This window comes from Panthera uncia (assembly GCF_023721935.1).
Source record: "Panthera uncia isolate 11264 chromosome B3 unlocalized genomic scaffold, Puncia_PCG_1.0 HiC_scaffold_1, whole genome shotgun sequence".
NCBI classification, from domain to species: Eukaryota; Metazoa; Chordata; class Mammalia; order Carnivora; family Felidae; genus Panthera; species Panthera uncia.
In genome coordinates, this window is record NW_026057582.1 from 7,683,759 (window position 1) to 7,710,755 (window position 26,997).

The window sequence follows — 26,997 nt, forward strand, 5'->3', positions numbered from 1 at the left end:
CAGATGTAGGGCTTGGCCATTATGACTTGCTCTGGCCTCGCGGTGCACAAGGGCAGAGAACACTTCCCTGCTGCGGAATCTGGCCCGAGCCATGTGACTTGCTGTGGCTGCTGGGATGTTAGCCGATGTGACTGAGCTGAGGGTCGAACAGCCCTTGCACAACTGGGATTGCCTCTTGCACCCCGTGCATTGCACGACTGCTCCCCCCGGCTAGTTGCTGCCCCTTCAGCCTGGGCCCTGACACGAACACTCCTGGAGTAGACCTGAATCCAATCCTCAGAGAGAAGCCAAGCCCAGCATAGATCAGCAGAACCCCAGCCAATCTGCAGAAACAAGTGCACATTCTCGTACATCTTTGTGGGGTTTTGTGACTGTTTGTTACACGGCAAAAGCTGACTTGTACACCCTCAAACCACCATTGGATCCCAGTATGGTCGTGCTCCCTCTCGGTGCCCTGGGTTCCAACTCTAACCTCCTCACCCCAACCCCAGTTAGCACCTCAAGCCCCCACACGCAGCTGGAGACTCTGCTGACCTCCCCTTCCTGCCTCTGGGGTGGCCTCCCCATGTCAGATGCGGAAAACTATTGCACTCCCTTTGTTGTTTTATAATTAACCGATTACATGTCTACACACCTTGTAGACTAGTGCTGTCAGATAGAAATAGAATGTGAGCACATTTGTAATCTAAAATGTTTCCAGTAGCTGCATTGAAAAAGTACAAAAAAAAAAAAAAAAAAAGGGCAGGTGAAATTAATTCTAACAGTGAACGTTTTTTAATCTGATAGATCCAAAATATTATCATTTCAACATGTGACCAATATTAATTATTTAAATCGTAGTATTAAATATTTTAATACATAATAAATACTATGTAAAACATGTATTGCTTTAAAAACATTTTGTGTTCTCTCTCACGCTAAGTCTTCGACGTTTGACATGGCCAGCAAATCGCAGTTCAGACTAACCACGTTTCAAGTGCTCAGTAGCCACATGTGGCTTATGGCTACCATGTTGGACAGCCCAGATCTGGAACGTGGAAGACAGAACTCAATACCGCCAATGCGTAGCATAGAACCTGGCACATACGAGGGACTCAGGAAATAATTGTTAAATAGATGAATGAAGAAATGATAAGCACGGGCATTGTTTTAAGGTGGTGTTTCTGTAGAGGCACCTGGGTGGCTCAGTTGGTTAAGCATCTGACTCTTGCTTTCGGCTCAGGTCGTGATCTCACAGTTTCTTGAGTTTGAGCCCCACATCAGGCTCTGCTCTGGCAGCGTGGAGCCTGCTGGGGATTCTCTCTCCCTCTCTCTCTCTCTCTCTCTCTCTGCGCACCCCCCATCTGTGTTGTCTCTGTCTCTCTCAAAATGAATAAATAAGCTCACACACACACAAAAAAAGGCGGTAGAACGATTGTCCCTGGTAAAAACACCAGAGGCTTATATAAGATCCAATTTTCATTATAAACAGCGGTGATGGTTTGAAGGGCCAAGTTGTCTAGAGCTGTACTGAGTCTACATAGCAACCTTGCTCCAAGACTTCGATGCGCAACTAAAGTGTGACCTCGGGCAGCATTTCCCAAAGCCGTCTGACCACGAATAGTATTTAACTCGCAGTGCTTTGTCGGGGTGCCGACAGAAGCTCATGCGGTATCGTTTACATTAAAGGAGACAGCCCAAAAATGGTCTCACGGATGAATTAATTCTGGTAAGAAATGATCAAAATGTGATCCATACGCTTAATATAAAGTAAACAGGGAATAAGTGCACCGATAAATGTCAAAATTATGAGATAGAATGCACGACAAAGACCAGCCATTGTCAAAAAGAAAACACACAGCTTGGCAGCGGGAGAGGCAACTGCGCAAACTGCTGGGGAACAGCGCGCTTCCCCCCCCCCCCATCTGTCACATGACCTTGCAGCGCTTTCAGGTGGCGGGGGAGACCCCTTCTCAAAGGCAGATGATCACTTAGAAAGGAAAGCCACCACAGGTCCCAGGGTCACCGCGTGGCGCGCACGGGTCTACCTCTCTGATGCAGGTCCTTGCGTCCGTGCCATTTTGCAGACGAAGAAACCGAGTTGCAAAGAGGTCGAGGCATTTCTCAGGTCAGGTTGTGCCTGAAGATGCTGGGCCCAGAGTCCGCACTTCGGGCTGTTACGCCATCCAGCCTCTCTCTAATTATTAGAACAGCTCTAGCGGTAAGCTTAGCCTTTTTCTAACATTTTACTTTGAAATACACCGAACAGGAAAAATGTCACCGGCTGTGATGATGCTCCCTCCTCTGGAACCTCCGTATGCCACGGAACAGGGTTTGGGAAATGGTGTTCGGGAAACATACAGGCTCCGTGTTATGCTGCCAGAAGGTGTATTGAACCACTTATCATTGACAGACTTGATCCCTGGGCTTCCTCTCCACCTCCATTTCCCAAAGGCAGCGTACAATAAAAATAGAATACCCTTAGATCGAGAGAGGGGTACAGTGGCCCAGGTAACACTCCAGAAATTAAGCCCCAAACTGCCCTCTCAGCTCCCCAGCACGTGGAGTCCAGAGGGAAGGACCGCAGGCCAAGGGGTTCTTCCCGTCTAGAGGTAGGATCCAGCCTGCGTGTCAGGAGGACAAGTTTCTCTTGGCCCGGTGCCCTAGGATGCATTTGTCACAGGGACATTTGCATAAGTGGCATTGAGCAGCGTAATGAATGATGTCCCCAATAGTCATTTTACAAAAAAACGCAGTGATGTTCCTTGGGTGGCTTTTCTTAGAGCCTCACGTAATCTTTGCTGAGGGCAAAATATTAAGGTGTTGTTGCACAGACGCAATTCTAAAGGGGAACTGAAGCAATTTTCGGGTGGATTCTAGACAAAGGAATTTGAGTTAAGCTGCCTTCCGATCTGTCCCCTCCTCCTTATCCAGGTTGCCACGGCCCCCGGCCGGCGACGTCTTAGGAGTCTCCTCAAGGTCTCCCAGCTTCTAACTGCACCACCTCCAACCCCTCCTCCCAACTGTCGCCACGGTGACTGTCCTAACACTCAGATCTGAGCACATCTCCAGGGCTCAAAACACGGCCACTAACCCAGCAACTGCCTTGGCTGTTTTTGTTTGTTTGTTTGTTTGTTTGTTTGTTTTTGTTTTTTAATCTTGAAATCCCCAGGGTCCGGCACATAATAGGTGCTCAACAAATGTTCATTGCTGCATAAAGGAATCATCCCAAAGTAAGAAATAAAAACAAAGCGCAAAGTCTCCAGTCAGTCCTGCCGACTCGGTAGTCCCTAAACTGGATGCCCACATGCCTTTCTCTGTGACTCCTCTCTTACTGATCGAGCCCCATCTGTGAAAATTGTACTCGGACACCACCTCCTCTATGACCTTCTCCTCCTTGCCCCCAGTGGAGATGAACCCCTCCTTCTCAAGGTCTCCACCAGCACAGGCTGCTGCCTATCGTGGGCAGCGGGCAAAGAGATGTGGGTCCCGATGTCAGACGGCCCTGCTCTGGGGGACCCGGGGAAGTCACCTAAGCAGCCTGAGCCCTGGTGCCCTCTCTGTAGCATCGTGGTGCTGCAGATAACCACATCACAGGGTAGGAACCAGGAGCATACGGGATGGTGCTCTAAGTCACAAAGACTATTTTAAAGCCCGCACATCCAGCCTGTTCCCCTCCCGCCTGGCAGGCTGCTTCCGAACACGGTTTTCTGAGTCACCGCTGTATCCACCCGCGTGCCTTCCAAGGACCTTGCCCAGAAGGACTGAATAAATCCGGCAGATTTGAACACGAGGGATCCAACATGTGTGCTTCGTGGCTGGCGTCCTAGGGCTTGAACCCAAAATTTCTGGGCAGTATTCATAAATATCCAGGATAACTCCCAACACTTCAAACTTCTTTGACTCCATGGTTCTAAGTATAGAAATAAGCTTTGGATTTTAAATAGAAATCGGGGAGCTGAAGACCCGTGATCAAAGTCTCAAGATATCCAGGCACAACGGCAGAGTTCAGGCAGGGCACGAAACACCGATGGGGCAATCTGTCTGACAGATCTCGGAGCGAATCCAGAGCTCGGAGAGCGAGGTTGGAGCTTGGGCTCCACTGGAAACAGGCACAGCCTGGGCAGGAAAGATGATTAGTAATAAACAGAGAGCACCTCAGGGGACCCTCCTACAGACAGTCTGTCACCCAGTGTTTTTACCATTCCATTTCAAAGTTTAATGAGATAATCACTTTCCGATGCTTACGTGCAATTAACCCCTTTGGAGCGGCCCTGGTATGGCATCAACTTTCACAGGCCCCAGAAGCTGCAATGCCCCGTGAAGGTATTCAGCATCGCGGATTTGAGACAAGCATTTCTCCAAGAGAAAAATAACTCACAAATATTTGCGGGTTTTAAAAAGGGAACTTCGCTCCTAAATGTCGGAAGACAACCATTTCTGCTCCAAGAGCTCAGCCCCCACCATCCATGCCTCCTTCCTCGTGAAAGTCCAGAAACAGAAAGAACACGCTTTGGCTGGAGCCACGCTGCCTCCTTCCCCGCCAAGGGAGCACAAAGACCGTTGCATTCTTCCCTTCAAGGGCAAGCATCTGGTTAGTTGCAAATGCACGTGCTCTTTTCCTCACTTGTCGGAGGCTGCTGCCGCTGGTCCCATTTAAATCAGTGGAAGAATATGGACCCCTTTGGCCCCCCCTCGGATCACCAAACCCAAGAAAGCAAAGAACCGCAGAGAATACAAAACGCACCAGGACTTTCAAAAGCAAGTTGCTTATTTGCACGGTTTTCCAAAGCATTCCTATATGTTACTGACCCTCGCAATACGGTGGCCGGGAAAGAGAGCGTTGGGCCCACGGAACATACGAGGACACTGGCTCAGGGGACGTACTCGGCATCACACAGCTGGTAAGAGCTGCAGCAAACTCATACTGGGGGCTGCGAGTTCTTTCCACTAAGCTTTTATTATTATTATTATTAATCCAATGAGTACTGATTGAGTGCTTCCTACGCGGTAGGCCCTGGGGATTCAGCGTCTAGACCCAGGAACCACCCACGTTCAAGGAACTCTGACTCTAACAGAGCAGGCAGACAAAAAGATGTGGGGTGACAGTCCACTGAGAGATGTAAGCCTTGGAAGCCCCCAGATCCCAGACAACGGGCCTGGTCTGCCCCTGGGAAGCCGGTGGGAAGTTACTCAACAGAGCCGGGCCTCTAGGGTAAGACCAGCGAAGTATCTGGTGAGCAAACTTCAAGGAGGCCCTCGCTCTTAGAAGCATACAAGTCATGGCCCTCTCACTCAAGGATGTGCTGGTAAGTACTGGATAAATACTGGAAACTGGCTTCCGGAGGAGAACAGACCTGTTGTAGCATTTGCCCGTTTCCATGGCATAAAGACTCCCATGACACCCGATTTCGAACTACTAATGTGAATCCCCAGCTCGCGAGAGGTTGGTGCAGGCCAGGGCAAGCCGGTTCCGACTCAGCCACTGAGCTGGCATCTAGCTGAGACCCGAAGAGCTCATACCATTTGGTTATAAAGGATGGATGTGGGTTTGAGTGAGACCGGAGGCAGAACTGAGGACAGGTTTTTATAGAGCAGCACGGTCCAACGCTGTGGTCACTAGCCATATGGGGCCATTTGATCTCCATTTAAATTAATTAAAATTAAATGAAACTACAAAATCAGTTGCTCAGTGCCCGCTAGACACGTCGTAAGTGCTCCGTAGTCACATGTGGCTAGTGGCTACCGTGTCAGACAGCACGGATTCCGGAACGTTACCAGCATCACAGAATGTTCTATTGCACAGGTCTCTGGGGTAGAAGGGAGAGAGAGCATGAATTTCTGGCAAGAGAAATTCCAAAACGGGAGGTGAAAGGTCATCTAAAATAAACTTCCTCGACTTCCCCATTTTACCGAGGACCAGCCTGAAATGAAGAATGCACTGAATGCAGGACACTGGGGTGGCTCGGTCCGTGGAGCGTCCGACTTGGGCTCAGGTCATGATCTCACGGTTCGTGGGTTCAAGCCCCGCGTCGGGCTCTGTGCTGACAGCTCGGAGCCTGGAGCCTGCTTCTGTCTGTCTGTCTGTCTGTCTGTCTCTCTCTCTCTCTCTGCCCCTCCCCCACTCATGCTCTGTCTCTCTCTCTCTCTCTGAAAAATAAATAAACTTAAAAAAGGCGGGGGAGGCACCTGGGTGGCTCAGTCGGTTAAGCTTCTGACTTTGGCTCGGGTCACGATCTCATGGTTCTTGAGTTCAAGCCCCAGGTCGGGGTCTGTACTGACTGTTCAGAGCCTGGAGCCTGCTTCGGATTCCGTGTCTCCCTCTCTCTGTCTCTGTTCCTCCCCCGCTTGTGCACTCTCTCTCTCTCTCAGAAATGAATAAACATTAAAGAAAATTTTTTTTTAAAAGAAGGGACTGAATGGAAGAAAGCAAAGTCAAGGTGCCGGGTGTCAAGAAAGCAAAGTCAAGGTGCTCCCTGTCTTTGCGGAACCTACAGCCCTGGATCAGAGAGGTGCTCCATGAATCCACTGAGCATTGGGGGCCATCGGCAGAATGGTGTTCCGCAGAGCCTACTTTGGGAAACGCCCATGCAGGTACATTGCTGGTTTTGGTCCCCAGAGCCCATGGCTGCAGCTACACCATGGGAACGCGGAGTCATGGGGCAACCGAGGGTCTTGGTTAAACCCTCAACTGGGGAGTAGCGCTTTCTCCAAAGAGAGCATGCCATGCATCTTCCTCAGGGGTCAGCAGCATAAGGGAGGATATGGTGACGGCCACAGAGCACGTACGACAGACACACGGAGGTCAGCTGTCGCGGAAAACAGCTCCACATCGAACAGCGAAGGCGGCAGAAAGCGCTGGGTAGAACCGAGCGCTGCCCGGGTCAGGGAGTAGCGCGGGACTCAAACCCGGGCCCCTTTTTCTCTAACACCTGTGCTCTGTCCCTCCATCTGCCCCCCCCCATCATCCTAGAAACTAAGCTCCCCACCACTTCCTCTATCTCACAGAGTCTGCTCATCCAGAAACTGGCTCCTTTCCCCTTCAACCATCTAGAACCTTCTTCTCCGAGCCCTGGTCACTTCCACACCCACTTTGAAAAGGGAAAAAGAAAGGCGACGGCTTCATTTCTAGTCTAAAGGGAAATCGGTGCTCCTTCCAGAAAACTAGAAGGCCAAAGAGAAGTAGGGGGTGGGGGGGGGGGGGGAGAATCAAGCCAGTTCCACCACGCAGAGGCAGGCTGTGCACGTGGTTTCCCTGTGTGACTTTCCCTCGCTGAGCGCCTCTCTGATCGTGCTGCTGATGTGGCTTTGAATCCTGCTTTTGCCTCTCTGGACCGCCTCCCCAGCCACCGTACTCTTCCAGAGGCGACCTGCCACACAGGCGGTGGGCGGACCACAGGTGACCTACAGAGTCCACTTCTGTTGGACAGTTCAGGCTATTTCCAATTTTTCTTTCATAAGCGGCAGCTCAATTTACATCTCTGGGCGTCAAGCTCTTCCCACATTTCAGATGATTTCTTTGGGCCGGATTCCCAGAACTGGAATTACTGTATCAAAAGGTATGAGCGCTTTAAAGGTTCTTGACACAGACTGCCAAACTTCTTTCCAAAAGGGTTGTGTCAATTTATATTCCCCAAAGCCATGCCTGCAACCCTCCTTCTCTCGCCTCCCACCAGCCTGTACTCCTCTGTGCTGCTCGGGGGATGAACGTCCTGACTCATGGTCAGGAATCCCTTTGGCCAGTTGAGTGGTGGATCCTTTTCTCCAGCCTGAAAAAAAAACAAAAAACAAAAAACAAAAAAACCTGAAAAAGTTCCCCGGCCACCGAAGCTGTCTGCATCCTTAAGAAAGGGGCGCCTCTCCAGGGAGAGGCAGAACTTCTCCTGGAAAGTCCAAACTCGGAGATTCTTCTCTCCCTGCCGACTGGCTCCTGGGGTCCCCTCCCCGGCCCCCTCCCAGCCGCGTCTGCACCCTCACCTAACGCCCCTTCCTCCGATATGGACAGTGGATCCCCAAAGGAGTCTGTGTTTTTAAACCGAAGACGGCAACAGAAAACAAACCCAACAGACACAGGCAAGCAAAACAAAGCGAAAAGGAAGGAACAGCCAGGCCGGGCCGGGCGGGCACCCGTGACCCTCCCGCGTCTCGCAGGGCTTGGGCCGCAGCTAATTCGCCTGCGGTTGAAGGAAGGGGAAGTCGGCTCGCATTAGCGATGGTTAAACTGGAGGCCCGTGATTTATTTGCGAAATTCCCGGGGGAGCGGGAGAGGGCGCGAAGGGGGTGGGGGGAGGAAGGGGAAGAAGAGGAACGGGGCAGAGAAAAAATAAATCAGAAACGCAAAGTTGGAGGTGAAGAAACAGAACTGGAGAAAGAGCGAAGAAACCGTGAGGTTATCGCGTAGGAAGAGGAGAAGCGAAGCGAGAAAAGAGAAACAGCCAGAACCCTGTAGGGAAAAAAGACGGAGAGACAGAGCGGAGAAAGCGGATGAGAATTCGCTGCTCTAAAATCCTCGCAACGGAGGGAAACGAGAGCCGGGGTGCAGACGGAGGGTCGGGGGCGCAGCGATGGGGGGCGGGGGGGGGGGGGGACGGGCGGAGCAGGGGCGAGAAGGCAGAGGGGGCGGAGGGGACCCCGGAGAGCAGCGCGCGGACTGAGCCGCGGACGCGCGCGGAAATCCCGTCCCGGGGCGCGCGGCGCCCTCCGCGGGGTCCGGACGAACGCAGGCGGCGGGGTGGGCCGAGGGCGGGCGGCCGGCCCGGCCTGGGCCTACGAGCCCGGCGCCCCGGCGAAGGCCACATGCGGGGCCACTCGAGCGAGAGGCCCCGGCCCCCGAAGGGGCTCCCCAGAGTTAGACGCAGAATCGGCCCCGAGCCCCCGCGCGGGAGGGCACTCGTGCTAAATGCACGCGCCCGGGCGCCCTTGGCCGCGCACCCCCGCACCTCCTGCCCCCTCTCCGGGGACCCCGCTGCCGGCGGTGGAGGGCGGGCCGGTCCGCGGCGATGCCGACGCTAGAGGGCGCGCGAGGGCCGCTGCGCCGCGCCTGGTCCTCGAGGAGCGGCCCGCGCGACACGTTCTCAGCCCCGGGGGGCCTGCGGGGAGCCAGGTGCCGGCCGGCCGTGGGGTGCGCGGGGCGCCGCTGGCCGCGTGGCTGATGCACGGATGTCGTGCACTTTGTTTATTTGGGGGAGAAGTCGCGTGTGAATTGAGTCTTGGCAAGGCAGAGACGGGCACGTGTGAAACTGAATGAAAGGCGGCGCGGGGGGGCGGCGGGTTGGGAACCGGTGGACGGGGTGTAAGATGCCTCTTGACCCCGAGCCCCCGCACCTCCAACCCTCGGCTCCAGTCTGCACCCCTCAACTGCTTAGGAAGAGAGACTCTGATCCCACCAGCACTCACCACTCCACCTAAACACACATCCAAACACCCTTTCAGGATGGGGGAGGGAGGGATAAGTTTAAAAGGCTTTTTAAAGCAGAAAAAAAGAAAAAAGAGGGAAAAAAAGAAAAAAGAGAACGAGGTTTGCGAGAGGCTGAGGTACTTGAAATGATTTTTGTGTTGCAAATTGCTATGCTTTTACTGAGGCGCTGATGAAAATAAATGAGGCTCCTCTCTCTTTTTGCTAATAAATGAAATGAAAAAAGCACCATTATTATGCCACCTGCTTCTAATTCCTAATTGTGGTAACTTAATTCTCAGATTGTTGTTAGCTGCTTAATATCTCAGGCGCCCCAGCACAGACACACACAGCACGATCGGAAGGCCATTTGGGTCTTTTTTGGGCAGAGGAGTCAGAAGGTGAGGTGAGCAGGCTTCTTTGGTGACGGTTCCCGTCATGAAATATGCGTATCGGAAGGGAGAAATCTTTATTCTCTTCAGCTTCCCAAGGAAAGCTCAGAAGGCATAAAAGGGCTTCTGAGATGCTCAAAATCTAAATAGTGCATGAAAAGTGATCATTGCGGAGGTCCATATATTTTCCCTACTGAAATAGAAAGGTGTATATTTGCTATAAAAAGAGAAAGCGTACATTTCTGTAAGCTTGTTCCTAAGTGCCTTCTGCGAACCCCCAAGCCACACAGTTCCCAGCCTGGGTAGTATAGCCTGTTCTTGGGAATGAAAAGCCCTTTTATCCCCAGAGTGGGGGTGGAGGGATCTGATTGAAAATTCCTTCCTGGCAAGTAGAGATTACCAGACCCAACCACGATTTTGCCAAAGTCAAGAGCTGTATGTAGCGTCGTATCTCAATTTCCATTAAACCTGAGCTTTTTTGTTTGTTTCTAATGGCCATTCTTATTGTTGGGAAGTTCTGGACTATGGGACGTATCGGGGAGATATCACAGGGCCTCCAAGAAAGACAGAGTTGGGAGAGGGGAAAAAAACATATCTTTGGCACCATTACGAAGGGATAGGGTATTTCCTTTTGCCCCAACACATTTGTCTTCTCTAGGAGTTTGAGAACGGCTAAATGAACACCAGAGAATAATACCAATTTCATCAAGAACGATTTGTCAGTGCTGTTACTTACATCTGTCAGGAAGGCCAAAGTGCCTTTTGTGAAACCACATGAAATCAAGGTAATGCTTATTGCCTCGGCCTCATGGTCTTTGACTTCCTCGCCCTAGATGCTGTTTTTCTCTTATGACTGTGAATGAAGACAGCACAGTGGAACACGCGGTCTCGATGGTATGCAAGCCAGTTAGGGGCCTGGCGAGGAAAGCTGCCAGACCCCCGATCCCAGTTCGAATCAACCTCCTAGCATGCGGCGACACATGGCGATGTCCTGGTGACTGTGAGATCCCCTTCCAGCGAACGAGAGCCACGTCTAGCCCCCGGCAGAATGGCAAAACCCGCATGAGCAGAGACCCCGATGCAGCCCTGAAATATGAACGAAGTTCACCAGGGAGAGGACGCAGAGCGGCCAGCCGGAGTCAGCCGAAACCAAGGGAAACCGAAAGAAAACACTTGTGAGTGGGACTTAGCAAGCTCTCAACGGAGCAGGTGCATCAGGTACTGTTTAAATAACCAAAATAAGGTGGCAAGGAGATGTATCCCATGAACCCCCAATTCAGGAAAATATGCAAAAGGTTTGTTCTTTCGATCCCCCCCCCCCAAGAACAGAAAGTGGAAAATATGTGTCTGGGCCATAGAGAGCAAGGGTAAATGAAACACTGAATGTTAATGTGTAACATGATCAACCTAGAGTGCCGTGGTTACATCTTAAGCTATTTGTTGCTGATTCTCTATGCTACTGTTTTGTACTGGCATTCTCAAAGCTGAACCAGAAGCATTTCAATGACCCTATGCGTTTGTTTTGCGTCTTCTAGAAGGCTCCGGCACACACACAGGCATCCACAGGCACACACACACACACACACACACACACACACACACAGCCGGTCCCACATCTATGCACATAGGCAGAGTGTTACCCCCCCCTTATCTGTACAAATCTCTGGCATCTCTATATTCCCAAACACAGGAGAATCTATGTATTTATCTCTCTTGAACTCAACTATGAAACACAAGTCAACACTCTTAAATGTCATCTTTTAATACCTCATATAAAAGGCAAACTTTTCCTAACGTGCTTTCCGCCGATCCTATTTAATGAACTCCCCCAAATGCTGCATGCCCCCAGTTTCATCTGTAGAGCTAAGGCTTGATATAAAAAAAATATTTTTTTGGTATTAAAAAATGAAAGGAAAAAAAGCAGGGGAAATATTTTGAAAGTCAATTAAAATTTTGTGTACGTTTTCATTTTTTAATGATAAATTAAGTTACTAATTTTGTCCGTGCTCTTTGTAGACACTGCAGGTTTAATTGCTAATTGTTAACTGCGAATGAATACATTTGCATATTAATTAGCTCCCAATTTACATTTTTAATTTGCTTCCTTCAAAAGGTGCAAGATAAAAGGTCGTGTTATTTTAAATAATTTATGCTTTATTGCATGAAATACGCTAATATGAAATGTGCCTACTAATTTTAACCCCTTTTCTAAGAAGGAAAATGAATACCATTAAAAGGAGGAAGCCAGAGCTGGTGGTGTTTTGAAAAACATTATGCCATGTTGTTCCTCAGCAGCAGAACCTGCTTTTTCCTGCAGCCTCGTTGGGCTGAAAAATGAATATATTCGTTCCTCTACCGTCAGTTTTAAAAGTGATAATATATTTAAAGAACAAAACAGCTGCACTGGATGCAGGCGGCTGGGGGGGGGGGGAGGAGTGGGGGGTGAAGGAGGGGGCTGTTCTCTGCTTTATCCAGGGAAGGACTCACAAAATGGGTCTTGCTGTCTAGTAAATACTGCCAGCCAGCGAGTGGAACCCCCGGTAAGTGGAGAAGCATCCAGCGGAAGCCGCTCTCCGCCCCCCTCCCCCCGGAAAGTCGTGCCACTCCTGTGTCGCCTTTGGAATCCAAGCCGCTCACGCTGGCTTCTTGAAAAACCTTGAGCTTGCTTTAACAGGAGAGAATTAGTTCTTTTCCAATAGCTGACCAAAGAGGTTCTCAAACTGCAATTTCCACTCACCTCTGGTAAGTCAGCTGCCCTGAAAGAAAATAAAACCCGATGGTTAAAGGCAGCGATATTAACACGTCATGGCTTCGACCAGGACAGTAACGCTCCATTTGGAAAGGGGTCTACAGCTTGCTGTGTTTTTACCGTTACTGATGGAAATATCTCCTTCATTTTATTCCTTTTTTCTCTTATAGGGTGTCATTTTGAGCCATAACCACTAAAAAGGCGCTAACATTTTATAATGTTTTGTAATAATCTTTCTGAATAAGCATTCATTAAGCATTTTTTAAAAACAGGGTTCTGGAGCTAGGATATACAATTAGAGAAAAATATATTAATAATTTGGAGGATATTGAAAACGGCCACTTTGTTCTCGGATCGCCCCTGGGTCTTAGCCTTTTTGGTTAGGTTTTATTTTTTTTATTCTTTTTTATTATTTTATTAAAAATGTTTTTTAATGTTTATTTATTTTTGAGAGACAGAGCGGGAGCGGGGGGAGGGGCAGAGAGAGAGGCAGACACAGAATCCGAAGCAGGCTCCGGGCTCCGAGCTGTCGGCACGGAGCCCGTCGCGGGGCTCGAACTCCCGGACCGTGAGATCGCGACCCGAGCCGAAGCCGGAGGCTTAACCGACTGAGCCACCCAGGTGCCCTTGTTCGGTTTCATTTTTGCAGATGGAGCCCAAGCCACAGCGTTGTGGTGGGAAAACCTCGTAGGTGAGGACGATCTAAGACAGCATCACCAGGGTGAATTGTCTACATTTCCAGGCGGGCAGGACTCGAAAGGAGGAAGGAGGGAGGTGTGGACGGCAGACAGCTCTGCAGGGCAGGAGTACAGAACCCAGGTAACCGGCACTGAGTAGCCTCCCTACACAGGTCCCAAGCTCTGACCCAAACCCTCCCTTGTTCTCCAGATCGAAACACAGCCTCCCGGGGCCATGGAGGCCCAGCCTGGGCTGGAAATCCTCTAGTATCAATGGATATTAGCAGCAATGGAACAGAGTTGATCGTCCCCCAGAGGGTCGATCTTTCCAGATCTTTCCGGGCAATTATAGCTGCAGTGACAGGTACACCGCAGGTTCACTGTGGAAGACACACGGGCAGTTCGGTATAGCCCCCGAGAGGAGCCAGGTGCGTGGGCACAATGCTCCAGGTGGTTAGGATTTTCAGACAGCAAGACTTTTCGTGCGCATCAACATCAACAGAGTGGAAACAGGACACGATGCAGCCTTGACTATTTGTCCGTCTAGGAGCAGATGACTAAAGGGGAGGACAGGCAGCTTAATCGTGTGCTATTCCCCTCTGGAGCGGGCACCGATGAGGTCCGCAAAGCACCCACATGAAATAACGAGCTTGCGGCCATCTCAGCCTGAAAGCGGAAGGGTGAGCACAGGAACGTGCAGGACACTTGACTTTTGTGCGACACGGGTGGCCAAATGGGTAAGATACACACTGAGACAGGCAGGTGCCATCTGCAGCGAGGATCCTGGCTTTCTACTCAGCTGTGCACGGATGCCACCGTAAGTTCCAGAGCACAGACACTGTGATGGAGACAGGCTTCCCCACATCCTCCCAGCCGAGGGGGTCTCCCTGCGTTTCTGTCTCGGATGCAGCTTATCCCATACGCTCCAGCCCTCCCGTAAATCAGGGGCTAATTGTCATTCTTTCAGATCAGTGTCGACGGGAACCCGAGACTTCTGAAGGATCCCTTGCCGGTGAACAGCGTGGAGGGAGGGGCCAACTTTAGGAAATCCAACTTTGCTGCCTTTCCTGAGCCATGTGTTGTGCGTGTGTGTGTTGAAAAAAATACGTCAGGTACCGGCGTTACAAAGTCCCGGCGCACTTTAATTAATAAAGCCACTTAGGATGGGCGCAAATCACGCATGCGGAGTGTTGCGCAGCCCGTGTATCTCTGACATCCAGCCCGGTTTGTTTAGTGTAATAGTCAAAACATTTTTTCTTCTCTCGGGTCATGTTGATCTGTAGGATAATTTGAATTCTCAAGCTGTTATCTATACATCATTCCCAATAGCATCCAAAGGACGGGAAACAATTTCATATTCTATAATTAAGCAATGCAGAGCAAGCAACAGGCAGGGGGGTGTTCTGGGGGGGGGGTCGGGTCTCAGGTCTGAGCTGCGGCCCCACGGCGGCACCCGGCCTGAGCAGGAACTCGGCACTTTCTCTCCACGTAAGTATTCTCCGTGTTCAGACGCATAGCCCCCGTTCCTTCAACGGAATCTTTCTTTCTGGAAAATTCCAGCCTGTGTGACGGATTTATTCCAATGGGGGTCGTCTACTCCCTATTTAAAAAAGAAACCACTTCTGGGCGCAGGGAGCCGTCCAATATACTTCGTGCTGGAGAAGCCTAGGCTGGCTCCTTTCTTTTAATTTTTCTTCCCCCCTCCTAACAGGAGAGGGTTTAAAGAATTGCTTCTACCATGGATACCAGAGAGGGGAATTTTAAGTAGGCAGAATGTAATCACCCAAATTGGAATTCAGCCAGGACACTGCCAGGGCAATTACTCCTCCTCTCGTGCTAAATACCAGGGGAGCGTAAATGACCCAAGTGGCACAGACCTGCAGGTCTGCACCCCCCGTTTGAGCGGCAAGACTTCCCGGAGCCCCCGGGGGCCGCCTCCCATCCCTCCCCCGCCTCCGACCCCGGTCTTTAGCTCATCTCTGTCTCTGACTTGCCCTGCACCAAGTTCCTGTCATTCACAGGGTTTAAAGCTGAGATTGGAAATGAATTTGGAAAATGACAACTCCCGCTTACACCTGCGAGGAATAGCCCCCCTCTCCAAGGCCCCCCGCCCACGGAAAGACCAGATTATTGTCCTTGGGGCCTCTTCTTGGTGACTCTGCGGAAGCTGCTTCTCTTCTTTCCACTTCCTTCACCCAGAACTGAGCACCAGAGAGGTTGTGACCTGCTCAAGGTCACAAACTCAGCCTCCCGGCCATGTTTGACTCCCGACCCCCAACTCTGTCTCTTCTTCGATGGGGACCCTTGAAGTAGAACCCATGCCTGACTCAACTCTGCCTATGCTTCTTTCTGGAGCAGACCTCTCTTCAGGACAAGAGTTTCTAGTTCAAATAGGCTTTCACTAACACGGGTAGGACTGCAATGAACACCCTGGCTATGTTCACCCTCACACATGTCTCTGATTATGCCCTTAAAATAATTTCCTAGCAATGGAATTATCTGATCAAAGGGGATGCACATCTTTAAAATGTTATCACTGAGGGGCGCCTGGGTGGCTCAGTCGGTTGAGCGTCTGACTTCAGCTCAGGTCATGATCTCGCGGTTCGTGAGTTCAAGCCCCACATCGGGCTCTGTGCCGACAGCTCGGAGCCTGGAACCTGCTTCGGATTCTGTGTTTCCCTCTCTCTCTGCCTCTCCCCTGCTCACACTCTCTCTCTCTGTCAAAAATAAACATTTAAAAATATTTTTAATGATATCAATGATCAAATCACCCCCCCCCCCAGAAGGACTCACCTGCTCAGCAGCTGTGTATAAGCCCGTTCTTAAAGGTTGGATTGTTGTAAACCTTATCATCTGTACATTCAGACTTTGTGTTGATTAAAGACGAAATACTCTCACGTGTTCCCCAAGGCCCCCTGCCCTGTCACCTCTAGCAGCCACCCCACTTTCCCAGCTGTGTGTCATTTGTGCTTTTGTGTGAATGGGCTGGTTCCTCGGGCTGGAGCGTGAGCTCACTGGGGTCAGGGGTGGGTGCTTTCCCCATGTCCTGAACCCCAGGGCCTGGCCTGGCCTCCCGCAGGACACTGGCTCCACCAAGGCCCGTGCTGGCCTGCGTGGAAAGCTCCGGGGTCCCCCGCAGGGTCAGCACACTTGGGCTGGATGGCAGAGGGTCCGGAGGGTGGGAAAGGACACAGGGTCTGACTCCTCCCCGGCACAAACTGCCATGAGGGCGGAATCACTCTGTCTCCCAGAGAACATGGGACCATGGTGTCCATCTTGCAGAGCTGCTCCCGGTTTCTGGTCAACTAGAGGGTAACACCCGACTCTGTGGTTTTGAGTCTTCAGATTCCTATTCATGGTAGTCTCGTGTCAGTTTATCAACAAAGTTGTCGCCAACCGGCGGCCAAGTGAGAAAAAGGAGACTAACAGCGAGATTTTTCTTCAAGAGAAACCTATTCAATGCGAAGGCATTTCTTCACTGAGACATGATGCGATTGCTACTTTTTTGCTGCTAAAACCTCCTTTTGTTTCTGAGGGGCTGGTGAAGGCAGGTGGGAAGTTGTTATTGTGCCTATTTTGTTATTTTATTTATTTTTGAGAGAGAGAGAGAGAGAGAGAGACAGAGTGTGACTGGGGGAGGGGCAGAGAGAGAGGGAGACACAGAATCCGAAGCAGGTTCCAGGCTCCGAGCTGCCAGCACAGAGCCCGACGCGGGGCTCGAACCCGTGAACTGCGAGATCATGACGTGAGCCGAGGTCAGAGATGCAACCGACAGAGCCACCCAGGCGCCCCTGTTGTGTCTATATTTTTGACCAGACACATACATCCCCATGAAACACAATAGGTAGCAAACTTCCATGAGCCCCATTGATGCCAGCTTGGTTTTTTTGTTTGCTTGTTTGTTTGTTTGTTTGTGGCTCAAACCCTAAAGGACCCAGAACAACTGACGAGGCTAGAGCTCCCGCCCGGATTTCTGAGCAAATACCCCAGCCCCACAAGTGCACGGAGGGCAGCAGAGGGACCTAGGAAGCAAAACAGCAAATGTTCCCCCATCGAACTGCTCACTCTTATTTTTGAGTGACATAAAGAACAAAATGAGCCTCTCGGTTTTGCTTGTTTGTTTGTAGGACAAAAACGTGAGAATTTTGGAGTCTGCCTAGTGGTGGTGGTGGAGTAGTGATGGATGGGGCTCACCACCCACCGCTCTTGGTTCAGCTCCCCTGCTGGCTTCGTCACCTCCCGTCCTTCTTCGCTCCAAGTGGTTTCTCCAGCTTTTTTTTGTCGTCCATCTCATGAATTTCCTCGTCCCCTGTGGCTCGTGATTGTTTCTAAAAAATCAAAACCTACCCATAAAGAATGGAGATTTGCCAAGGCCCAGGAAACGCATACAAGGAACCAAAAGCTACGGAAAGCCGACAAAGCTACCTTACTTCTTGTGACCTTACGGGCCCGAGTGTTAGCACACGACCTCACTATGTTGGCTGATGCCATTCCTGCTCGTCTAAGGGATCCCAGACCCTGGCCCCACTTGGCCTCACGTCTCAGGCTGTGATGCAGGAGGCAAAGCCCAGATAAAGAAGCAAGAATAGAAACAGCCCTTGGAGGAGGCAGATTATTCAGATCCGCGTGGGGAAGTATGTGGGACACAGTGCAGCCCCCAAACAGGGTCTCATCCTTCCGCCAGGGCTCAAGGAACATCCCCAAAGGCGTGGCTTCAAAAGCCTTCAGAACATAGAGGCCCCAGAGCACTCTGGCTGTGAGGAGGGGTTTTATGAGCGCAGAGGGTGTGAGGCAAGCGGGGGACGTTGAGGAGGTGGCCCTAGTGACGAAGGCCATCACATGAAGGGCCTTGTCGCAGCTCAAGGGGCGGCTCCCCAAAAGCTGAGTTTACATCCTACACCCCAGGGTCTGTGAATGCGACCTTAGGTGGAAAAAGGGTCTTTGCAGATGTCTTTAAGTGAAGGGTCTGAGGATGAGATCACCCTGGATTATGTGGGTGGGGCCTGAACCCAACGACATGTCCTTGTAAGAGACGCCCGGACACAAAGAAGGCCGTGTGAAGACCGAGACAGAGATTGGCGCGATGCAAGGCCAGGAGCCTCCAGAAGCCGGAAGAGGCTGGCGTGGGTTCTCCCCAGAGCCTTCCGAGAGGAGCACCTCCACGTCGGAGGCAGGGCCTCCAGATTGTTCGAGAATACATTTCTGTCTGCCAAATAATGGCAGCCCAGGAAAACCAATACAGGCCTCTCTGGGCAGGGGTGGGCCTTTGTCATTTTAGGAGTGAGGGAAATCCCTGACGGTGCCGGGGTGGGGGGTGGGGAGAGGCAGTCGCCGGCGGGACGCAGGGCAGCTCCAAGGAGATGCCACCATTGAGCCCCCAAATCTAAGGGGAGAGCACGTTGCGTCAGGGGTCTTGAAGGGGCTCTGGAACAAGAGCAGAGAAGCAGAAAAGGGAGATGAAATGAATGTGAGACGTGGGACACAGGCCCACAGAGGCGTGAGCAGAAATCACCGCATCGCTCATGATGGCGGAAAACTGGAAACGTGCCAGATGTCCAACTGTCGGGGATTGAAAAATTATCGTACAGCCTTGAAATGATTGTGCAGATTCGTGGTAGTTCGTTGCCAGGGACAGGGCTCCAGATACCTAGTTAAATGAGAGCCATCAGTTGCAAACAATATATATGGTGTGATCCCGTGCCTGAATTATGTAAGCGCGTATTCCGTTTAGGAAAAGCCTAGAAGAAAAGCTCACTAAGCGCGATTATCAGTGGGTGGGGGAATTAGGGGCGATTCTGGCTTTTATTTTTTTTCTCTCTCTCTTTCCACCTTTTCTAATTTTTTCTGCAATGGAATCTATGGTTGCATAATATCTTTAAGGCTTTGTTTTTCTAAGATCCTCTATTGGAATTGAAATATAGTCTTTTCAAGCAAAGTCCTTAATACAAAATCATCAGCAAAGCTATCTGCCTGCCTAAAAAAAGCCTCCAGTACCCCTGTTGGGACTGTGAATTCGTTCAGTCCTTTTAGAGAACAATCAGGCAATGTCTATTAAAATTTAAACTGCTCATACCCTTTGATGCAGGACTTTAACTCCCAGGCATGCATCTCCGAGAAACTCTCAAATACCCATGCAAACAGCTTGCACGAGGTATTTGTTGAAACATTGCTTGTAAGAGCAAAAAAGTGGAAGGTAGCTAAATGTTCCTAGCGGAGGAATATGTGTGTGTGTGTGTGTGTGTGTGTGTGTGATGAGAGGCTGTGTCAAATCCCCTTGCCTCCTCCTTATGAAGACATTGGTGACTGCATTCAATGCCCACTGGATCATCCAGGGCCTTAATCACACAGGCATCTTGCTTCGAGGGTCCACTGTGTATAGCCAGGAGGAGGGAGGCGGCTTTGTGGGGTGAGTGACAGGGGCAGGGGCCCTTGCCTTTTGCTTTTCTCCAAGTGTGTACTATTCCTATATGTTAAGAATACAGCCATGACTCACGTATGAAAACAAATAAGTTGGGGGCGCCTGGGTGGCTCAGTCGGTTGAGCGTCTGACTTCAGCTCAGGTCACGATCTCACGGTTCCTGAGTTCAAGCGCCACGTGGGGCTCCGTGCTGACAGCGCAGAGCCCGCTTTGGATCCTCTGTCTCCCTCTCTCTCTGCCCCTTCCCCCATCCCAAAAATAAATAAACATTCTTTTAAAAAAGACAAATCAGCTAGATGAATAAAGAAGCTGGAAAGGTTTTCTGCACTTAAGGGGAGCCCAGGACCGTGGGCAGGCCCCCTGCCCCTTCACGCGGTCACCTCGCCTCCCCTGTCTGCTCCTTGGTCTCCTCCTCTGTCCCACCGGCAGTGTTCCAGAGCCGGGTCCCGAGCCCCTTTCAGCCCAGAGTCCCCAGTTCTCTGTTTGCGGTGACAAAAGGAAAAGATTAGTCTCCCTTCCTTCTGCTGGGGTGGGGGGAGGGCTCGAGGACCACAGCGTGGGGACCCAACAAGTTGCTTTGTTCGTGAGAAAACAAACTGAGAAAAGAAACCTCTCCTCACATGACTCCCAGAGCCCGCCCAAGACCCAGGGCCCCCAAAGTGCCTATTCTGCAGAAAGAAGGATGCTTACCTCCGGGAGACTTTAAAAATAGTCGATGTGTGAAAAGATTTCCTGAGACTTTGAGAGGGATTTTTTCGTACCCTCCTCTGTAATAACCAGAAGGTGTTTAATAAACATGATATACAGCAGTTGCTAAGAGAATCTGATTTCCCTACAAGAGCAATGCAGACCAACTGTGCAACAGGGTTGTGTCCTTTTCTTTGTGAATCCTGTGATTCTTAGGAAAGCACTTGGGCTGAACTTTATTTATAATCAGCTTACAGCATGGATAGCTGTATTGTAAGTGCTTCTCAAATTACATAGCAAATCTTGTTGTCTCCTTAGGCAAATAAGAGGCCCGCATCATCAGCTTTAATTGTAATACAGGTCACTGTCAAGGGTAAAATATTTTCCAAACCCTTCTGATAAGTGACATCGTGTATGACTGAGGGAGGGGCTGGGGCCACAGCCTCAGCACCTGAGGACAGCTCGGAAAGCCTCCAATAAATAAATTGACGTTAGGGAAATCTCATTAGGAGAAAAATTTAATTCTTCTACGTGTGTGTTGAAGAGTTCACCAGGAAGCATGGACCGCTCGCGCTAAGGAGCTTCTCTCCAAAATGAGCCTTAAATACATTGCGGAAAATTCGAGGCAGGGAGGAGGCCTTGTTTCGCTAGCCGAGAGAGAAATCAGAACAGATGGGAGAGACCATTTTCCCAGAGACTCAAACAGGACACAGGACAAGACTTTGAAGCGGTCTCCCTTCGCTGCAGCTGCCGGGCAGAGAGAAATCACAGAGCGGTCCCTCAGTTGTTGGTCTAAAACCCCTCTCCACAGGAGCCACCACAGAAGGGTCCCAGAGGAGCCAACACAGCTCTGGAAAACGTTCTCACAATTCATAATTAACACGCCATGGATCCGAATCAAAGGAGCCTGCGTTTTTGGTGCCCTTTTTCTAAAATTTCCTTCACGTTTATTCATTTTTGAGAGACAGAGAGACACAGAGTGTGAGTGGAGGAGGGGCAGAGAGAGAGGGAGACACAGAATCCGAAGCAGGGTCTAAGCTCCAAGCTGTCAGCACAGAGCCTGACGCGGGGCTCGAATCCATGAACCATGAGATCATGACCTGAGCCGAAGTCGGACGCTTAACCAACTGAGCCACCCAGGCGCCCCTGGTGCCCTTTAAGAAAAAAAAAAAAAAGTTTATCTATTTACTTTGAGAGAGCGAGAGAGGAAAAAAAAAAAAAAAAACCATGAGCAGAGGAGGGCCAGAGAGAGAGAGAGAGAGAGAGAGAGAGAGAAAATCCCAAGCAGACTCCAAGGTCAGTGCAGAGCCTGATGCGGGGCTCGATCTCCTGACCTGAGCTGAGATCGAGAGTTGGACGCTCAACTGACTGAGCCACCCGGGCGCCCCTTTGGTGCCCTTTTAAAGTCTCTGCGACCTGGCTCTCTCGTTCTGTGAAATCAGACAGAAATGACCTCAGATCAATTCTTCTTAGCTGAGGCTCGTATTGGAACAAGGGACGGTCCGAACATTCCAGGCATCAGCCACGTCCTGGGAAATTCATAAAACTCTCAACAAAATTTAACATACACACATATCCCCTTTCTCTTCCGCTCGTCTTCGAGTGTCCGTTTTTCAATTCCCCCACCTCACCTTCTCTGCCCCTTTCCAGAAAGGACAAGCAGACCCCTCTTCGCCACACCAATTTCGGGTGGTCTCAGAGCAACCACTCCCCCCGGTTAGTATCTGTGTGTGGGTGCACATGAGACAACTCGAAGAGCTCCCCGGATGCACCAAACTCGCTTGTTCTTTCCATTCACTCCACAGATATTTATCAAGCACCTACTATACACCAGGCATTGTTCCAGACGCTGGAGATACAAAAGGGGCCGAGAGAGAAGGGATATGGTTTCATGAGGGCAAAAGAAACCCAAACAAAATAAAACAACTACGTACGAATGGGGACGATCGCTGCAAAGGAAGCGGCCTTACGAGAAACGGAGGGCCGCCCGTGTTCTGGGAAGGTCTCTCGGCAACCCTGGGCTCAGGAGCTGGTCTGCAGAGGTGGGGTGAGAGCGTTCTGTTGCAACTCAGCGAGGATGAAAATCAATGACCACACGCCTAATGGCTCACGTTGTGGGGGTTTACAGAGAGTGCTGGGTGCTGGGCGGGCTCCCTGCCTCCTTTCTGAACCCTGGGACTCAGGTGAGCAGAGCGGAGGAGAATGTGCTGTCCCCTTTTACAGAAGAGGAAAATGAGGCTAAGAGATGGTGAGGCCTGCTGGAAAGCACTCAAGCAGTGAGCAGCGGTTCTTCCCTGCTGTTCCACCCCCAGCACAGAAGCTGGAGCCTTGAGATGGGTTCTGTCTCATCCCCGAGAGGACCACGGCAGGGGTGATAACACAGCAGGGTACCCTACAAGCATACCCTTCCTTGTGCAGTGACCAGCCTGCACCACTGCACATGGCAGTCCTGGACAGGAGGGTCTCTTCTGGCGTCTGAACCGTGCTGCACTTATCTTCTGTTCCTCTCACCACGTGACTCACCACGTGACTCCACCTGCCTTTCCCACCTGCTTTCCGTCCTGTCTTCCACTTTGCTCCATACACACGGGGCTCCTCCCCACAAGCGGACCTCAGAAAATGCCATTTCTCTTGCTTCTTCCGACTTCTGAGTCCTACTCAGCTTCCTAATTCTCTTGATCCTAATCCAAGGCACCGGTCACTGTGACTCTCTCCCGTCCACGTTGCTAAAACCCTTTCTCTGATCTCCCTGTAGCCTCTCCGACTCCCTTCCCTTCATGTCTCCACTCAGCAGCCATCAGAATATTCTTTAAAGGGTACAAATCACATCGCGCTGCTCCCCTGCCTAAAAACTATTCCAAAGCTTTCCATGGCTATTAGGGCACAGATCACATCCTCACAGTGGCTTGCAAGAATTTGCTTCATGTGGCCTCAGCTTGGCCCATATCCTCACCTGATAGGATTCTCTCCTTTGGTCCGGTCTTCTGTCTAGTTTCTTGGATTCACAACTTCTTCCTGCCCCGGGGCCTTTGCGCATATTTCTCCCTCTGCCCGGAATGCAGAAGGAACATCCCTGACTTAATTGAAATGTGGTTTTCCTATTTTGCTCTCTCGTAATAAAAGCTAATACTCGGGGCGCCTGGGTGGTTCAGTCAGCGAAGCGTCCAACTCGATTTTGGCTCAGGTCATGATCTCGCGGGTTGTGGATTTGAGCCCCACTTCAGGCTCCGTGCTGACAGCGTGGAGCCTGCTTGGGATTCTCTCTCCCTCTCTCTCTGCCCCCCGCCCTTGCCTGGCTCATGCGTGTGTGCGTGCTCACTCTCTCTCCAAACGAATAAAAACTTAAAAATAAACTAGAAGCTAACACTTAGTAAGGGACATATGCTTCAGACATTACTCTCAAACCTTTTTGTGTATTTGCTTATTTAGTGCCCACACGGATGCCAGGATCTCACTTTAAAGACCCCGTCTGGTGGCGCCTGGGTGGCGCAGTCGGTTAAGCGTCCGACTTCAGCCAGGTCACGATCTCGCGGACCGTGAGTTCGAGCCCCACGTCGGGCTCTGGGCTGATGGCTCAGAGCCTGGAGCCTGTTTCCGATTCTGTGTCTCCCTCTCTCTCTGCCCCTCCCCCGTTCATGCTCTGTCTCTCTCTCTGCCCCTCCCCCGTTCATGCTCTGTCTCTCTCTGTCTCAAAAATAAATAAACGTTAAAAAAAATTAAAAAAAAAATTAAAAAAAAAAAAAATAAAGACCCCGTCTGGGAGGCCCTGAGAGGTTGTTAAACACTTTGCCCAGAGACACGCAACTAATTAGAGTAGGATTGAGATTCAGGTCGGTGGGATCTCAGAACCCACAAACTGTCTACTTTCTTGACCCTGAGGGAGAAGCTTTCTATTTATAAGGGACTGCATGCCGCCATGCCTTATTTTTGTAGGTCCTACACTGAAAAAAAGTAGCTGGAACACACTAAGGCCTCCACAAATATTGAATGTACAGATGCAGGAGCCAGAAGTAGCTGGGACACAGACAGAGCCATGCCTGGGGCACTCCCTACGACCACGCATTGCACTGGGCGGTGAAATGACGGTGGTTCCCTCCGACAGCCGTCACGAAGGACCACAAAATCGATGACTTAGAACACCATTCGCTCTCTTTCTTACCCTTCTGGAGATCCGAAACCCAAAAGCTGGTTTCGGCTTCAGAAATCAGGGTGTGCTCCCCCTGGAGGCTGGAAGGCAGCATCCACTTCCTGGAATTTTCCAGCTCCCAGAGCCCTGTGCACCCTCCCCTCTGCCTCCCATTGCAAGAACACTCGTGGTCACATTTAGGACTCCCCCACCCCCTCACCCCCCACCCCCCACCGATAGTCCAGGATAATCTCTCCATCTCAAGATCTTTAACCTAATCACATAGAAAATGCCCCCTTTGCTGTGTATGGTGACATAGTCACAGATTCTGGGGATTGGGACCTGGCTATCTTTGGGGACCATTAGTCAGCAGGCCACAATGCTAATAGGCTCATCACCTGCCACCTGCCACACAGGGAGCTTCACCCGGGGGCTCCCACCTGACCTCACGACAGCACTCCCCGGATGGCTACTGTCCGCATCCCCCTCATTTCTAAAGTGAGAAGACCAGGGCTGAGTAAGAGGCAGAACCAGGGTTCGAACCCAGGCCACCGGGGCCCAGAGCCTTGCAACTGACCCCATGGTGCCCCGAAGTTCAGTGGTCACCTCCGGAGGGCGGGCAGCAGACAGGAGAAACCCCGAGGCAAGTGGGTCCCACAGGTTCACAGCAAACCTCACAACGGGCACAGACGGGCGCACCCTGGCCACCTTGGCATTGGCAGGGACCTCCCAGCGCTGGAACCTGGGCACCTGTGGGCCAGCGGGGGGGGGAGGGGAGGCCCGGCCACGCCTCACGTCAGCCCCCCTCAGCGCCTGTGGCTTTATGGCCTCACCCCCGGTGGGCCTCCGTTACCACCAGCCACTCGGGCTCGGGAGCACTGCACCTCGTTAATGTATTATTTATTTTATTACCTTATTATGGACATTGGTGTTTATAATCCGCTACTTTATATAATGGCCTTCTAATGCACACAGTGCTAAATAATTTAACGACGTCTTAGCCCGCCCCGGCCCCCCGCCTTCCCCCCCAGGAGCCTCACCCTCCATCCTGCTAACTAGGTCAACAGCTTAAGTCCAGTCCTTTTTGCTGGAGCATCTCCTGGAGTGGGTGTCTGCGAGAGGCATGCTGGGACCAGGGGTGACTAGCCTCACGGACATCTGGAACGCGGGGGCGCCGCCCGTCCCCTCCACCTCGAGGACGCAGATCATTGTCTGGGGGGCTGAATAAAGGTCCCCGAAGGCTCCACCTCCTGATCCCGGGACCCTGTGGATGTATCACCTGATGTGGCAAAGGGACTTTGCGGGTGTGATTGAGTTCAGGACATTGAGATGGGGAGGGAATCCTGGATTATCTGAGCGGGCACAGGATCATCACAAGGGTCCCTGTGGCGAGAGGCAGGGTCCTTGCGGAGGGTCCAAGGAGAGAGAAGATAAAGCATTGAGAGATCTGGAAATGTTACACATCCGGCTTGAAGAGGAAAGAAGGGGCCCCGAGCCAAGGAATTCAGGTGGCCTCTAGAAGCTGGGGAAGGCAGGAAGCAATTCTCCCCAGAGCCTCCAAAAGGAACCTGCCCTTCTGACACCTTGATTTTCACCCCATACCCGGTCCCTGCCTACCAGAACTAGAAAAGAATAAATTTGTGCTGTCGAGAGCCAGCAAATTTGTGATTAGTTCTAGCGGCTATAGGAAGCTAACAATACGCCATGTCGTATGTACGTTTCCATCTAACACAGAGCTTGGCACACGGCAGGAGAGTCTGCTGAAGCAACCCCAGCGTCGACGATGCGGGCGGCGGGCTGGCGGAAGGCTGCCCAATGACCCGTGAGTATGGACACAGCATCCAGACACGTTGACACCAGCCTGGCGAACGCCAGGCCAGATTCCGAAGCCTTGGCCAAATGGGGCTGGCAGGCAAATGGAGCCTACAGAAACCCCAGACCTCCGCTGTAGCTAATGGGCTCCGTGTTTTCGCCTGCCAAGCTTTTGGCTGATGAAATGTACAACTATTTGCTCCTAGTCGGACATGCTTTGTAGACACCAGAGTCCCCAGCCCAGCCCGACTCTGGAGGTAAACGGCACAGGCTTCACACCCCCCCCAACAGACAAGGAAAGCAGGGCTGGGAGAGGCGAGGAGACTTCCTTGGCACACGGGTTGCGAGGCGGGGGTGCAGACCGAAGGAGAAAACATGAAGTCTGGTGTGATCCATAAAGAAACGAGCCAGTGCCCTCGCCTCCCCAACCCCATGTGATGACACAGTAGGTCGAGGAAGAGTCACCTATTCACTCGTGGAATTTTCTGGAGAGACCCGTGGTCCCGACTGGAAAATGCATGGCAAATCTCGGAATGCGTCGTGAGGGGCCCGTGTCCCAGAGACAAGGAAGGGCCCACCTTCTACCGAATGCTGTGGGTGTGGCATGTGGTGGTCATATTGTTAAGACCAGACGGTGGGTTTACACCCCTCCCTTCCTTCACGTGTTCGTGCCACACCCGTGCACCGAGAGCCCTGGGGTGCCGGGCGTGACTGACCCAGGAGCTCAAACTCTGCGGCGGGGGGGGGGGGGGGGGGGGGGGGG